The 17,741-nt window shown below is 47.7% G+C and overlaps 1 pseudogene; it reads left to right on the top strand.

Moving 5' to 3' along the window:
• The first annotated feature begins 387 nt into the window (after window positions 1-387).
• Window positions 388-1,695, top strand: LOC127198062 (AP-2 complex subunit mu-like; annotated as a pseudogene).
• Window positions 1,696-17,741: the final 16,046 nt, after the last annotated feature.

Genomic DNA, 17,741 nt, shown 5'->3' with positions numbered 1-17,741 from the left:
GTAAAGCCAATGCTTTCACACCCTAGCACTGCAGCCACCCTTCTGGAGATCCAGATGTCCCCCAGAGTCACCAGCCCATATCAGCATCTGATCTAGAAGGAGCCGGAGTCCTGGCACCAGGGCTGTGGTCAGGGCCAACTCTGACAACTGGTGTCCAGGCCTTGGTGTTTATTAATATTTTGGTTGCATCCTTGGCTACCTGGATGCCAAGTCATAAGCATGAGACACTCGGCACACTAGTTCCTGAGAGCCAGCGAAAGAGTAATGTGTATGAGGGGGTGGGCAGACATCTTGGGGTCCGAGAGTGGCCAGCTGGCTGGCCTTGTTGGGGCTGCTGACTCCAGATCTGTTCTCAGAGCAGTGGGTCACAGAGACTGAGCTGCCACAATGATCAGAGGCTTATTCATCTATAATCACGAGGGGGAGGGGCTCATCTCAGGGATCTACAAAGATGAGATCGAAAGGGATGCCGTGGATGCCTTTCGGGTTAATGTGACTCATGCGAGGCAGCAGGTGCACAGCCCTGTCACAAACATCATTAGCACCAGCTTCTTCCATGTTGAGAGGTCCAACATCTGGCTAGCAGCACTCACCAATGTTGCCATGGTCTTCGAATATCTCTTTAAGATGTGCGATGTCATGGCTGCCTCCTTTGGCAAGATCAGTGAAGAAAACATCAAGAACAAGTTTGTGCTCATATACGAGCTGCTGGATGAGAGAGATTCTGGACTTTGCCTACTCACAGAACTCAGAGGCAGGTGCATGGAAAACCTTCATCCCCCAGCAGGACATCAGGAGTCAGCATCAGACAAAAGAACAGGCCCAGATCACCAGCCAGGTGACCCGACAGATTGGCTGGCGGTGGGAAGGCATCACACATCGCTGTAATGAACTCTTCCTAGATGTTCTGGAGAGTGGAAACCTGCTATGTCTCCACAGGGGCAGGTGCTGAGTGCCCATGTGTCAGGCCGGGTGATGAAGAGTTACCCAAGTGCAAGTTCAGAATGAACGGCAAGACTGTCCTTGAAAAGCACAGCAGATGAAACAAGCAAGAGCGGGAAGCAGTAGATTGCCACCGATGACTGCACCTTCCACCAGTGTGTGCGGCTCAGCAAGGTTGACTCTGAGCAAAGCATCAACCTCATTGCTCCTGACGGAGAGTTTGAACCCATGAGATACCACAGTACCAAGGGTGTTTCTTCTAGAGGCCCTTGCTCCGGCTCAATTGAATTTAGAGTCCTATCACCTGTGACCCCGTTGGTGCCGGAAATGGGACCCACCAAACTGGAGGTCAAGGTGGCCATCAAGTCCAACTTCAAGCTCCCACTTCTGGCCCAGAAGATTGAGGTGAGGATCCCAACCCCATTGAACACAAGTGGGGTGCAGGTGACCTGCATGAAGGGGAAGGCCAAGTACAAGGTCATCGAGAACGCCATTGTATGGAAGGCCAAATGCATGGCAGGCACAAAGAAATCACAGATTGGTATAGAGACTGAGCTACTGCCCACCAACGATAAAAAGAAGAAATGGGTGCGATCCCCCATTTCCATGAACTTTGAGGTGCCATTCACTCCTTCTGGCCACAAGGTGCGCTACTTGAAGGTATTTGAACCAAAACTGTACTACAGAGACCGTGATGTCATCAAACGGGTGCGATACATTGGCTGCAGTGGCATTTATGAAACCTGCTGCTAGCTGCATAGTGGCAGCTGGCCCACCTGCCCACCCACCCTGTTCCACAAGTCCAAGCGCCCCCAGTGACCACTCATCAGTGGCTTTCCTCCTCTTGCTTCGCTGCCTTTCCTTTACAACAGCCCCCGAGCGTAGGTCTGAACCAGCCACATGACAGTGGGGCCTGTGAGGCAGTCCCTGGCTTCCTGGGCAGGGTGGCTTTTGAGGCTTCTCTTCCATCTGTCTGTCCTGGCTTAGTGCCAGGCCTTGAGTTTTGTGACCAAAGCCAGGTTCCCGGCCCCCCTTTCTCTCTACCCTTGCGGCCACTGCTCCGCAGTGGGAAGGTTGACTACCTCTCACCTCAGAGCTCCTCCAAAGGTCAGTAACAGATCCCTAACCTGTAGTCCCTACTCTGTTTTGGGGATAGTATGAGTTTTGTTTTGTACATGTGTGACTTCACCTAGTTATAAGCCCAAGAAACTGTAGAGTGGGGGGCGGGGGAAGAATAACGTTTTGTGATGGTCACGCTTCTCAGAGTAGGATTCTGTGAGTGTGTTCCTTTCTCTCAGTGTGCAATGTCTCCCCTTTTGCTCTTTCACAGCACCCAACTCCTCGCTCTAGGGATGAGACATAATGGTTGGCTGTTCAGTTTCATGTGCTGTTCTTTAAATGCTCTCAGGCCTCCCTGCTGGCTTTCTGCTTGTTTCCTTTGTGGGTTGGCTCCAGACAGGAGGTGAAAGGAGACGAAGCCATTTGGTAATGGTACAGAAAAGTCATTCCGTATTTAGCAGCCTGGGCTGCTGGCTACACCATGAAGACCCGCGCCAGGACTGGGGAGGGGGAGGCCTTCTGTTAGAACACACAGTTCTCTGTCTCTCTCTGTTTCTGTTTCTGTTTCTGTTTCTGTTTCTGTTTCTGTTTCTGTTTCTCTCTCTCTCTCTCTCTCTCTCTCTCTCTCTCTCTCTCTCTCTCTCTCTCTCTGTCCCTGTCTATCTATCTCTCTCCTCCCTTTTTCTATAGATAAAACCAGAAATTAGTTAGGACTGGGAGGGGGCTTACATTTTGGGGCCTTGGAGACTCTGATCATGGGGATATCCTGTACCTCCCTGCCTACCAGCCAAAGACGACTCCCAGTATGCTCTAGCCCAAACAACCCTGCCCTGGACCCAGTTAAACCTGTGCCCTTTGTCCCACTTCACCCTGACTCTACACTAATTCATCTTGTCACCTTGGGCCAGTTGATCAATCCTACAGAAACCTCAGCTCCCCCAAGGGTTAAAGGAGGGGAAAACAGAGTAAGAGGACAGGGTCTCAGCACTGACTATGGAAACTCCAATATAGCAAGTCACAGAGGGCATCTCCATCTGTATCCCCGTGAGAGTGTAGGTAAATGACAGAGATGTTCAACCGGGGCCACACAATAGCCTGACACCCCCCTAGTCCATGCATAGAGGGGAAACCTGGATTTTAGAGAAAACAGCGTTACTAAGAAGGCTTTGTTGGCATTTCATCTGCCCCATCCTAATGACTGTAGGGAACCAGATAAAGAAAAGTGTCCCTTACAGGAACAGGCAAGCAAGCTCAAGCACCATATTCTTAGTTTGTTGCCATCCACCCACCCACACCCATCCACCCATCCTCCACTGTATACCCCATCTTCTTCCAAAAACTATTTATGGAAGGTGTAACTAGGCAAAAGCTATTGGTTTTAGCAATAAAAAAAATGAGTTAAGAATATCTTATACACTATCTTTTAGTATGTTGCAGAGGGAAGGGAGGAGAAAGAAGACTAGCTAGAATGGCACATAGCTGAGAAAGAGAGGAAGAGAAAGGGATGGAGAAAGGGATGGGGGGAGGGACAGAAGGTGGAGGGAGGGAGGGAGGGAGGGAGGGAGGGAGGGAGGGAGGACGGAGGAAAGAAAAGGACAGACCCTCTGTAGCAAAAGTCCATTTATTAAGCAGACGACCTTTCTCTTTCCTTCTGCTATGCTCTCAGAAGGCCTCTGCCGAGCAGTATCGATTGAAGAGCTGGCCACAGGCCCTGCCTGGCAGAATCCATCAAGGCAATGCCTGCTTTCACAGGAGAGGGCTTTCTGGCACTGATGGATCAGGGGCCAGCTGGTTCTTTGCAAGACAGTTTAGATTCATACGTGCCCCCAAGGAAACGGATCTCCATGCTGTTGTTTCTCATGGGGCTGAGTCTAAAAGATGCTGAGTTCAAAGTCACCTGAGCTACATAGTAAATTTCAGGCTAGCCTGGTGTACAAAGCGAGACATTCCCCTCCCCCTCCCATCTCAAAGAACAAACAACAGAGAGAGGGGGAGATAGTTCAGTGAGCATGAGGACCTGGGTGTGAGTTCCCAGAACCCACACAAAGCTGAGCTTGTTAGCCTGCATCCGGAATCCCAGAGCACCTACGGCAACAGGGAAGCCAAGCCAGGAAGCTGAGACTGCATAGTTCCTAGAAACTCTTATCCCGCTAGCCTCTCATGCCCATTGGCAGACATGAAAGAGGCCCAGTGTCTGGGATAAGAGCTTTGGGACTTTGGATTTGCTTCCTCCTAGACCCTATAGCCCCAGGCCCAGGCCCACTGTTCTGGGGACAGCCCTGGAGTCCTATTCTGAGCTCGTGGGGTGAACTGTTGATCCGCCAGCCAGTCAATCAGTTGACTAACGGGTCCGAATTGAGCACTTGAGGTATACCAAGGAAGTACTTGAACGCTGCCCTCGAGGTTGTTTTGAGGGAGAAAATGTCATTGTGCAATTTAAAAGGAGCTACTCTTGACAGCAATCAAGTGGCTTTAAGCAGTAAAGGAAACAGAACAGAGCTGTGCTGTTCCTAGTGACTGCCCTTATTAGGAACAGGCCAGCCAGGTGATAGGATTCTAAATCCAATTCAGCCAGAGCAAGGGCATCTAGCAGAAACGTGCTAGAACTGGACTGCAAAGGCAGCGCCTGGTCTGAGGGCACAGAGCCACATCTGCCATCAGGACAGGCAGCCAAGATACAAGAAGACACCTGGAGCTGTCTGTGACTTGTTGCTTTGGCTTAGAAGCATCCACTGTGCATTGACAATGCTCCAGCATACTTAGAAGGTTGGTACGTTTGCAAGGCCTTCCCGGCTGCCTGCCTACTCAGTCCCTATTGGGAGGACAGGACATAGGAAATGGCTTGTTTTATATGTGTATATAGTTAGCCACAGGGCATCCATTCTCTCTTGGTTAATACAAAGGCAGGAGTTTCTATGGTGAGCTGATCGATGTGCAGTCCAAGCCTGCTTTTCATCCACACATGAGAAATCAATTAGTCATTCTGCACCAACAAAGGGGAGTAGCGGGCGAGTTGGAGTGATGGATCCCACTTCTGGGGGAGGCTTATACAGTGTAGACACTCACTTAACCTACGAAACAACTCCTGTGGCTGGGACTGTTATTATAACCACATTCTACATTGTGATCCATTCCCTGTGCCTCTTAGGGAAGCCATGAATTTTCTGGGGCTGAGGAAATGGCACAGCTGGTCAAGTGTCTGCTGTGTAGTCTTGAGGAGCTGATTTTGATCCCCAGAACCTTTTTTTAAAAAATCCAGGCACTGGGACCTGGAGAGATGGCTCAGAGGTTAAAAGCACTGGCTGCCCTTCCAAAGGTCCTGAGTTCAATTCCCAGTAACTGCATTGTGGCTCACAACCATCTATAATGTGATCTGGCGTCCTCTTCTGAAATGCAGGCACACATGCGGGCACAATATTATATAAATAATAAATAAATAAATAAATAAATATTTTTTAAAAACTTATTAAAAAGTCAGGCATGGTAATATACACTTGCAATCACAGTGTTGGGGAGGCAAAGACAGGAAGACCCTTGGAGTTTGTTGGCCAGTGAAATTAAAAAGCTCCAAGTTCCCTAAGAGACCCTGTCACAATATAAAAGGTTGAGGGTGATTGAAGGAGACACCTAACCTTAACCTCTGGCCACCACACTCATGCACGTGTGCATACACACATACACATACACATACACATACACACACACACACACACACACACATTTGTGCACCCCTGTACACACAAAGATAATTGGTGATGGAAAGGGGCCTGGACTGAAAAGCAGTGCAACTGGATTTTTTTTTTTTTTTTTTTTTTTTTTTTTTTTTGTGGCTACTTCATTGGGTTCTTATATCTACCAGCCTTCTCCACCTCAGCCCTTTCCAACCCCCCAACACTAGATAGGAGAGAAAGAAGGTTAGAAGAGGAAGGGGACAGAGATCTCTTTAGACTACTTCCTGCTGATGAAGGGTGTTGAGTTCCTTGGGGCAAATTTGGTCCTCGCCAACAAAATATCTACTTTCTTCTATTGGTCTCTTTGTGTATGACCATTTGACAAACCGCAGCAACAGGGGGAGCAGCAGCCTCCTCTTTGGAGAGACTTTCTACCCTCTTTCTGGGGCTCTGGCATTTTTAAGAGTCTCCAGAATTCCAAACATAAACTATCCTCAGCTGCCAAAATCATGCCCCTGCCAGAGCATGAGACACATCGTATTTAGCTGCTGTGGACATTCTAAAGCAGCCCAATATCCCACACCTGGTATTACAAAAACGTGTTCACGTAACAGAACCGGGTTTTTAAAGAACCCAAAATGTGCTCGCTACAGAGCAGGCCACACAATTGTAGCTTCTCTTTTGGTGCTTAAGGGCACTGGATGAGACTCAGACTCCCCATCTGGAAAGTGGGAGCTGGAATTGAATGGAGAAGGCTCTTTTCTGCTCAGCCTCATGGATTTGGTGATTGCCCTCCAGGGCCCTGTCCTTGGCTTCTAGGGCAAAAGCTGGCTGCTCAGATCTGGAGTCCAAGCTAGCTGCTCAGATCCTGCTCTCCCAGTTGTCTCATCATAGCAAGTACCAGTTTAAAGACTCTACCCAAAGCTGTGCCCTGCCACCCTGTCCCAGGGCTGTCTTGAGCATCTGCCATCATTTCCTGCTTCTTGGCATGCACTGGGCACACGAGGTGGCACCCTGTTGTGCCTGTCCAAAAGGCCAGAGAGCATGGCAGATGGCAAACAGAGCTACCTCTGCCCTGGGCCCAGAGTGTCTGTCACTTGCCACCCTCACGTTGGCTGAAGTCTTGTTTAGTTGGCATTAACCCCCGATGCTCGGTTAATTCTGCCAAACAGCCTTTGCAGACAGAGCCCTGACAGGAGAATGTACTTTCTGTTTTTCGGGATTTTCGATCTTTCAGCTGTATGAGGATGCTAGGCTCTTTGCTCCTAACGCAATCCTGGGTATTGCATGAGACACACAAGAGGCTTGCTGTTCTTCTACCCTACTCCCACCAGCCAGAAGGGCTGGATGCCTCGGTAGAATCCAAGCCCAGGGCCAGGAGAGACTTAGCACGGCCACTTGGGATTGAGGCAGCTGCAGGCTAGAGTCTGGGCTCTATCTTTTCCCCCTTATCCACCTCAGAGATTGCTGTGCGGTAGAGGTGGCAATAAATGACCTCTGGGGGAAATCTTACCAGCTGCCTCCTTTTGTAAACCCCTCCCCTCTCCATGTGTTTTTGTAGGTCAGGGGTCAACCTTTGGTGTCATTTCTCATGGGCCATCCACCTTGTCTTTTGAGTCAGGGTGTCTTCCTGGCTCAGAGCTTGCTGCCCAGGTTAGGCTGGTTGGCTTCCAGTAAGGAAGCCACTTGCCTGCACTTCCCTGGCACTGGGTTTGCAAAGCATACACCTCTAGTCCTGGCTTTCTTTTTCTTTTTCTTTTTTAATATTTATTTACTATGCATATAGTATTGTGCCTGCGTGTATATCAGCAATCCAGAAGAAGTCACCAGATCTCATTATAGATGGTTGTGAGCCACCATGTGGTTGCTGGGAATTGAACTCAGGACCTCTGGAAGAACGGACAGTTCTCTTAACCTCTGAGCCATATCTCCAGCTCCCTGGCTTTCTTTTTAAATACATGAATTTAAGGGCGGAACGCAGGTCCATGTGCTTATGTGCTGAGCCCTTTACAGACTAAGTGAGCTCCCAGCCCTAAACAAAACATCATTAGCCCATGGCCATGCTTGCTGGTTGAAGACACTGTTGTACAGCAAAGATGAATTGTTGCAACAGAGGCCACATGTGGCCCCCAAAGCCTAAAATATTTGGTACCTGGCCCTTTGGAGCAAAAGCTACACAAGGCCTGGTCTCCATAGCTCTTTCCCTAGTCATGGGGTTATAGAAATGTTTGCTGCTCTCCTTTTAGCTACAGCTATTTAATAATATAGACCTTATAGGGTCGTGTGTGAGTCAGACCGCAGAAGTGTCAGATTTGTAGTTTCCTATTCCCTGAATGTCTAGTATTGTCATAGGTCACCCCTGGCGGCTCTGGGGCAGCACTCCATAATCAAATACATTACCCTATCTTAAGATTTATTTTTAATATTTTTTTAAATTTCTTTTTTATTTAATGTGTATGAATGTTTTGCCTACATGTATGTATATGTTCCACATGTGTGCCTGATTCCCACAAAAATCACAAGAGGCCATTGGATGCCTTGGAACTGGAGTTACAAATAGTTGTGAGCCACAATGTGGGTGCTGAGATCCGAACTCAGGTCCTGTGCCAGAGCAACGTGCACCCGTGCACCCTTACTTGTTGAGTGATTCCCTCAGCTCCCCCTCCCCCACGAGGTCTTCTCGAGTGAAAGAGAGAACTACTCCTACTTTGTAGTGTAAATAAGGCCATGAATAGGTTCCCACCAATTTAGGCCGGGTTCTATGACAAACTGTATTCACGTCACATGAAAGCTGGCTGCCAAAAGAGCTAAACAAGCCACTTTTGGAGACCATAAGGACTTTACACTGGAAGGCCACTAGCGGTGGGCGGGGCAGTGGGCGGGGTCCTGTGTGGCAGATGAGGACGCAGAGACTGGGAAGGTTGAGGCTGAGGTTTTCTAGTTGGCAAGAAATGGGCCTGGACCCTGACTGAAACCTGATTTATCTCTGAATTCATTTTCCAGGCCCCTAGAAGGCCCACTTTTCGTTCCATTGGCCCCCATGCCACCTCTCACGAAGCTTCCCTGAGAAGAAAAATCCGTTTTCCTCTAACATTTCCAGGTGAGTTTTTATCTCACTCTTTGCCTCAAAATCTAGTGCTTAAGTACCTGCCACCAGATGACATCATACCTCAGTGGCCTCTGCCTGAGCATGGAGTGCAGGGACTCATCTTTTCTGGTCTTCTCTGAAGGGCTGAGTGCTCAGTCTGTGCTAACTGCAGAAGGCACACAGTAGAGAATGTGGGCGGTGACTTAGTCTGTAAGTATAAGCAGGAGGACCCGAGTGCCAGCCCCAGAACCTGTGTAAGGGAGCCAGGTGTGGCAGCATGAGCCTGTGATCCCAGTCCTTGGGAGACAGATACAGGAGGGTCCCTGGAGACTTGCTGGACAGCCAATCCACCGAATCAGTGAATTCTAGGTCCAGTGAGAGGCTCCACCTCAAAATAAATAATCAAACAAACAAACAAACAAATAAACAAGGTGCAGAACAATTTAGGAGGATAACTGATGTCAATACATACATACACACTCACACACACATATACACACACACTTACACACACACATACAGAGAGAGACACACACACACAGAGACACACACATACAGAGAGAGAGAGACACACATACACACACACAGACGCACACACACAAATTCACACACACAAACTCACACACGCACACATACAGAGACACAGACAGACAGACAGACACACACACAAACTCACACACACACACAGAAACACAGACACACACACACATACAGAGACACAGACACACACACAGAGATACAGACACAGGCACAGACACACACACACACACACACACATACAGAGACACAGACACACACAGAGAGATACAGACACAGACACACACAGACAGATACACACACAAGTACACAATTAATCTGAGCAGTAGTTGTATGTTTTCTGCCCTGCTTGGGCTGGAATACAGAGGGGTGCAGGTGTGTGCCTATGGACTAGGAACGATGTAGAACTCACCCCGGCTGACTCTATTACAAACCCCACATTCCCTATCTAACCTGAGCGGCCAGTGAACCATGGGTCCAACTTTGTTGGACCGATAAATATACCCCTGGAAATCAGTAGATCTGCAAACAGGTATCTCAATCGTCAACGGCAAGCAGCCGCCTAAGACAGCCACCCTTCTGTGGTTGATGTCAGCAGGAAAGCCAAAGACAGAGTCTGCATTTAGGAAGAGCATTTAGGAGAATCTTGTGGCTGAGGGCTCTCGTGGGGCTTGGGTAATACTGATGAATATGTGCGTTTTGAAATGGTCAGGAGTCGTCTAATAATCCATCACATGTAAAGATGCCTTGGGGAGCCACTAACCCTTTCTCTGCTGCGGTGAAGTCTAACCCCTTCCAGTGATGGGCGCCTGGGCGGCACCACCGCAGGATTTATCATCATGATCAGCTATGGGGAGAAACTGAAAGGCTGCTCATGTGTGGTGCTTGGGTAATTCTCATCTCTGCCTTCAGTGATCTTCCGGGCCAAGCTTTTCTGGAAAACGCACTAAGGACTACATGGGGGCAGTGGAGGAAGGGCAGTAATCTAGGCGGAAAGACCAACTCTGCTGGTTTATCTGGCCTTAAACAAATGATTTCCTTCCCTAAACCTCACATTTTCTTCCAGAAAAGAGATTGTCAATAATACCCCCTTTTCAGGGTTGTGCAAGATGAGATGAGATAGCCACCATTAAACATTCATAAAAGCAACTGTGTGTGTGTGTGTGTGTGTGTGCGCCCATGTGCACAAATGCACTCACCCATGCAAGTGCACGAGGAAGCCAGAGCTCGAGTGTGAGATGGCTTCCACAACCACTTCTGTGTTTTGTTTTGTTTTTGAGACAGGATTTCTCATGGAAACTGAAGTGTGAATACCTTTAGCTAGACTGCCTAGCTGGCGAGCCCTTGAGATCTACCTGTCTCCACCCTCCAGTTCTAGGATTATAGGTAAGTGCTACCATACTCAGCTTTCTTTTTTCCCCCCTTTTTTCTTTTTCTTTAATTAATTTATTCAGATTACAATCCAATAATTATCCCATCACTTGTATCCTCCCATTCCTCCCTCCGTCTCTCTTTCACCCTATTCCCCTCCCCTAGGTCTATGGCCCAGGGGGACCACCTCCCTCACTATATGGTCATAGGCTATCAAGTCTCATCTTGGTAGCCTGCTTATTCTTCCTTTGAGTGCCACCAGGCCTCCCCACCAAGGGGAGGTGGTCAAATATGGGGCACCAGAGTTCGTGTCAGAGTCAGTCCCCGCTCTCCACATAACTGTGGAGAATGTCCTGTCCATTGGCTAGATCAGAGTAGGGGTTCAATGTTTACTACTTGTATTGTCCTTGGTTAGTGCAATAGTTTTAACAGACCTGGGCCCTGATCCACCCGTCATGATGTTCTTCTTGTAGGTTTCTAGGACCCTCTGGATGCTTCTATTTCCTGTACTCAGCTTTTAATGTGGGTGCTGGGGGTTCAAAACCAAGTTCTCCTGTATATCTAGCAATCATTTACCCCACGGATGCACCTCCCGAGAGCCATAAGTAAATCTTGAGGCTCTCCCGTTCCTGCCCACTTGCTGTCCTCTAAAAGTAATGACAACCCAGATGGTGGAGTGATTGCACATTGATGCCTGTGGCATTCCCTGGAAGGGAGAGGGTTATGTGTGCCAAAGGGTATCAAACAAGTTAAACTGAAGGCCACAGGCCCACAGTGGAAGGAATGCAGGAGATTCTGCCATCAGGATGACCTCTGCCTAACCCAATGGGCCAGTGCCTGAGCTTTTGGTGGTGAAGGCTATCAAAAAAAAAAAAAAAAAAAAAAATTACTAAAGATCAGTTTCTCAATGGTGGTCAGAGATAAAGGGGTGTAAGGCAGCTGCTGCTTTAGAGACTGGAACTATTGGAGGAGAGGGCCTGGGTAGGGAGGGGCCTGTGCAGAGAGGGGAGGGGTCTGTGCAGGGAGGGGCCTGGGCAGCCTTTGCGCAAGCACCAGGGAGCATTGGAGGTAGCCCTAGTGTGCCTGGCTTTGGCCACCACTCCCTGTGGTCCTGCTGTGCTGTTTGTAGTGACTGAGGAGCAGCATAGTGAAGCAAAGCAGGTGAGCAAAATAGTGTCTGGTGCTCTCAGATCTTCACAGTGAGCCACCCACTAGGAACCCCCAGACAAGAGAATGCTCCTGATAGTGCTCTGAGATACCCCTTCATCCAAGTCCCATAGCCCCAGAAAGTACAGTTGGTGTGAGCTTGAATCACCATGTATCTTGCTTTTTTTTTTTCCCCAGAGCTGAGTACTGAACCCAGACCGCCCCCCCCCCTTACTTTCTAAAGTTTTTTTGAGACAGGGTTTCTCTGTGTAACAGTCCTGGCTATCCTGGACTCGCTTTGTAGACCAGGCTGGCCTCGAACTCACAGCGATCCTCCTGCCTCTGCCTCCCAAGTGCTGGGATTAAAGGTATGTGCCACCACACCCAGAATCATCTTGCTATTAAGAAAGAATATATATATGGGTGTTTTGTCTACATGTATGTCTTGGTATCACAAAGAACAGAAGAGGGTGTCAGATCCTCTGGAACTGGTGTTACAGACAGGTGTGAGCTGCCATGTGGGTGCTGGAAATAGAACCCAGATCCTCTGGAAGAGCAGGGAGTACTCTTAACTGCTGAGCTATTTCTCTAGCCCCTTATTCTGGCATTTTTTGAGAAGTGTTCTTTTTATCTGCTGTCTTTGATATTATGATATCATGAAATATGTCTTTGGTCTGTCCTCTGTGCCCTGACATACCACTTCTAAAGTCTTGGAAGGACATATATCTTGGTATGCTGAGGAGATGACTGGAACCAACAGTCCCTGGGAACTTCCTGTTAACATGTGTGTGTATGGGGGTAGGGTGGGGTGCGTGTCACAGGAAAGACTCCCGCATAGTCAGAGGGTGGAGTTTTCAGCCCCAGTCTTTAATGTTTGTGAGGAGAGAAAAATTGCAGGTTGAGTTGATTACCAATGACCATCAATCATACCTACATAAAAAACGTCCATGCCTCGGTCTGGAGAGATGGCTTAGCGCATCTTTCCAGGTTCTGGGAGCTTTCTGGGAGCTGAAAAGGCAGAGGTTTCTGGAAGCTGTCATTCCCAAAGAGGGCCTGGATATGCTCTGAGCCCCTACCCGCCCACATGGCTTTCTCTGTAGTCTCCTCTATCTGGCTAGTCATCTATATCTCTTATAATATCATTTATAATAGATGGATAAATATAAGTACACTGCTGTCCTGAGTTGCATGAGCCATTCTAGAAAATTAATCCAACCCAAGGAAGACAGCGAACCCACTGATCAGAAGCCCAGGCCATGAGCCCTGTGCTTACAACAGTCATGAAGTAGGGGTGCCTCCAGCACTGCGCTCCCACCTGTGGGATCCGGTGCTATCGGATACTGATAGAATTGAAGTATCTTAGGAGACCCAGCTGGTGTATGCAGAACTGACATTTTGGCGACAGGGGACTTATCTCTGTATACCCGGGTCACAGAAGTATTCTCTTTAGTGTATCCTCTGTAATTAAAAAAAAAAAAAAAAAAAAAAAAAAAAAGACATTGTGGGGGCAATAGTGCACACCTTTAATCCCAGCACTCAAGGTCTCTGAGTTCTAAGAAAGTCAGGGCTACACAGAGAAACCTTGTCTCAAAACAAACAAGCAAACCCAAGCATGCATGCATGCATACATACATACATACATACATGTTTCAGATGCAGTAGTTGGGTTTCAAATCTCATTTGTTCTTCATACTTTCCAGTACAAATTGATGCAGTGATAGATCCTCTAAAAAATAGAAAGCTAACAAAGGAATGGTTGGATGCACAGATGGATGTGTGTGTGTGTGTGTGTGTGTGTGTGTGTGTGTGTGTGTTTATGCACAGCTGTATATATGGATTGGTGGAGGGGTAGATGATTGAGTTGATGGATGGATGGGTGAGTGGGGGACGAATGGGTAGATTTCTCTCCTTATCCCCGCCCCTACTTTTTCTTTCGTCAGTAGAATTCTTGCTACCTTGGTTCACATCCCTCCATCTTTTTTCCTTTGTGAGTTTTCTTTCTCGTAGTTTCAACTCTGGAATGAAAGGCTGAGTCAATTTCCCATTCATTCATTCATTCATTCATTAATTGAGTCAATAACTGTCTATTGAGCTCCAGCTGTTCCTTTGCCCATTCACATAGTCTCTTGACATGATGTTTATTGAGCACTGGCACTATGTCTTCTAAGGTGCCAGGAGCTTGGATAATGATGGAAGAAGAAAGATCTCAGCACAAGCTCTGCTCTATGGGGCGGGCCCAACAATCTAACACAGAGTGGGCAGACTCTGTCAATACTGGGCTCTATTGACCTCTGGCTCCCACCCTGATCAGTTGCCCCATAACTAAGATGGTCAAGGCCAACTCACCCCCAGCCTCTGCACTGTTTCGCCTCTTGCTCTTTAATATTTGGTCAAGCACACTGCTGCAGTGGCCTCAAGATTAATAAGGCATTAACAGAAGCAACCAACCCACCCTACCCCGGTGCCTCTCTTGATCGTACTCCTCTCATTTGTCCAGTGGCTCCTGCTCCTTCCCAGACTCACCTCTCCAAACTGGAAGGAGCATCCACATCCTGTGGACCACCAGCATCCCACATAGAGTCCCCATCCACAGCCTCGGCTGATCTCTTGACTATGGCCAGCACCTCCAGCTACGGCCTGCTTCCTCTGCTCAGGGCCCTCATGTTCTGGCTTCCCTAAGGCAGAGCCCCGTGTCAAGCGCAAGTTGACCCAGTTTGTCCAGACACAGAGGCCAGAGCTCAGGATCGTCTCGAACTAGCTTCCTAGCGGTTGCTTTCTGGGTATTAGAATCACTGCTATTAGTTTCCTTTCCTGGGTTTTCTTCTTTATGGTAAATATTTCCAGGTCTAGACTGGAGCTATAGCTCAGTTGGTAAAACTCTTACTTGTAAGCATGGAGACTTGAGTTCAAGTCCCCAGCACCCGTGTTAAAAACAAAACAAAACAAAACAAAAGCAGAAACAAAAACAAACAAACACACAAACAATGCCAGGTATAGTAATAATGTGCTTGCATTAGACTACTTAGGTTGCAGTGCTACAATGCTAACACTGCAAAGGAGGAGACATGTAAATCCCTGGGGCTTACTAGCCATCCAGCCTAGCCTATGTGGCAGCTCAACAGCCATTTGTAATTACAATTCCAGGAGATCTAATGCCCTCTTCTGTCCTCCTTGGGTATCAGGCCTACATGTAGCACATAGACCTACATGTGGGCGAACATCTACAGTCACGATAGATAGATAGATAGATAGATAGATAGATAGATAGATAGATAGACAGACCAGTAAGAGACTCTGTCTCTAAAAACAGAGTGCATAGCACTTGAGAATTGATAGTCAAGGTTGTCCTCTGGCCTCCATATATGAACACACACACACACACACACACACACACACACACACACACACACACTCTTCTAAGTTCTTAATTCTAAGTTCTTTTTCCAAGTTCAACCAGGACCCCTCAGTTCCAAAGAGCTAGCTCCCTTTCCCTCCACTCCCCCACCCCTCTCCCTCCCTCTTTTTCCTTCTTCCCCCCCTCTCCCTCCCTCCTTCTCTCTGAACATGCTTTCTTTTTCCTATGGAGCCTTAAGAACCTGCACTATTCCCCATAATGAACCACTACAAAGAAGGCTTCCCCAGAACTGAGGGCAGCAGCCCGGCTGCTCTCTGGTTTTAAGTGACCGTTAATGCTTCTACTTGTGCACACTTGATTCACAATAACCTCTTCCGACACACTCTCAGATCGTACTGAACTGATACGAAAGCTCTGCCGTCCAGCCTGGAGTTTAACTCAGAGGCTGAACGCTTGCCTAGCATGTGTGAAGTTCCGGGTTGTGTCCCTAGCTCAGCAGAGCTCAGCCGAACGAAGAAACAGAACAGCCATTTTACAACTTGAGAACCTATTAATATTTTAAAAATTACATTCTTGAAATTGTTCTCAGTTTAATTGCTCAGTGTTCTGCATTTGTCTTATATCCAGATACTTGGCTCAATTCTTATATTAGTTCTAAGAATTTGTTGCTCTCTTCGGATTCTTAAAGTATTTGTATTACATTCAATGAGTGGATATTTAGAATATTTTCACTGCCCGTTTTCCTATGACTCAGTAAAAAATTTAAAATAAAAAATCCAAATCTTTATTACATGAATAAAATCTGAATGTGTATATTAAGGCTGAGATAAACCATGAGGGTTATCTCATAGTCCAGTCTACTGCATGCATTCATTTATCCATCTATCATCTATCTGTCTGTCTATCATCTGCCTGTCTATCTGTCTGTCTATCATCTGCCTGTCTGTCTGTCTATCTATCGTGAATGCGGATGTTCGCCCACATGTATGTCTATGTGCTACCTGCATGCCTGATACCCAAGGAGGACAGAAGAGGGCATTAGATCCCCTGGAACTGTAATTACAAATGGCTGTTTGTGCTGGGAATTGAACTTGGGTCCTCTGGAAGAGCAGGCAGTGCTCTTAACTGCTGAGCCATCTCTCCAGACCATTCATTTTACAGGAGAGGAAGCTGAGGTCTAGAAAGGACAAGTCGAACTTAAGTTGACAGTTCATGTGGAGTGGGGACAGACTGAGGCTCTTGGGTCTTGATCAGCTGTGCTCTCTGCTACATCAGCAGCCTTCTGACTGTCAGCCACCTTTGCAAAAACACAATGGGCCTTTGCCTTTCAAGTCAGTTTCTCTCTAGTTTAGTATTTTGTACTGTGTTGTGTTTTTGTTTCTGAAACTCAGTGCAGATACTGGCTCCTTTTCTCCTTACTATGACATAACATCCAACAAATGCAGCTTCAGGAATGAGGGGATTATTTCAGCTCATGGTTCAAGGGCAGGTGCTCTATGGCAACGGAGGCGTGCTGGCAGGAACCTGAGGCAGCGAGCAGGTCACAGAGCACCCACAGTTAGGAAGCAGAGAAGCTTTCTCCGAGGACCACAGCCCATGGGATGGTGCCAGCGTGAATCTTTCCAGCTCTGTTAACCCAGGGTAGACATAGCCTTACAAACACGCACAGAGGTTTGTCTCCCAGGTGGTTGGAGAGCCCTGTCTAGTTGACAATGTTACTCATAACACATACTTGTCTCTGAGTTTAATCTCTTGGAATTTCTCCTAACTCCATCAGACTGGAGAGACGATGTCCAGCCTTGATTTCATCAGGTGTTGCTATGGCAGATACTTCCTGTCTGTGCGTGTCAGGCTCACACTTGAACCTTCCTCACCCAGGAGGCTCTGTGCTCTGTGCTTTGTGCTCTAGGGCATCCTATTGCAAGCCTGGCAAGCTGAAGTCACTCCTGTCCCCTCCCCTCTCTTGCTCCCTGGCTGTTGCCTTCTGTATAAACCCTCTCTTCCTGCCTGCCTCTCCTGCTTAGGAGTCCAAAGTTCATTTCAGACTCAGTCACCAGAATGGGACATAGTAGAAATTAGCACAAACGGGGCCCTGCTTTCTCCTGTAACACATTCTTACCCAAGAACCCAGTACCTGGACATGCCCAGCTCAGTTTTCTCACAACACACAGGTTCTTAGGATCTTAGGACTCACAGTATTTCTCTGTCCTCGGTTTTCTCATTTGTATAAGAGGAGATGTAGATCCTCAGCACAGTATGTGTCCCACGCTAAGAGCCATCCTCCGGGCCTTGTTTCCAGTCTCTCATTTAATTATGGCCACAATCCTACAGGACAGACAACATCCCTGTTTGAAGGAAGAGAAAACCAATGTGGGCAGAGCTAATTTGCCAAGATTATCCAGCTGGCAAGTGGCAGAGGTTCTTCACCCCGTGCCCTTCCCCTGTTGAGTTATCATAAAAATCAAATAATTTAGTAATGAATGTGAGGCTGCCTTGAATGGTAGCAAGCACTCTGTAAATATAGGAGAGTGTTATTAAAGGACCCCGGCTCCTTGTTCACTCCCTCCTCTCT

This window comes from Acomys russatus, chromosome 14, assembly GCF_903995435.1.
Source record: "Acomys russatus chromosome 14, mAcoRus1.1, whole genome shotgun sequence".
Taxonomy (NCBI): domain Eukaryota; kingdom Metazoa; phylum Chordata; class Mammalia; order Rodentia; family Muridae; genus Acomys; species Acomys russatus.
This window is presented reverse-complemented; position numbering and strand designations above follow the sequence as displayed.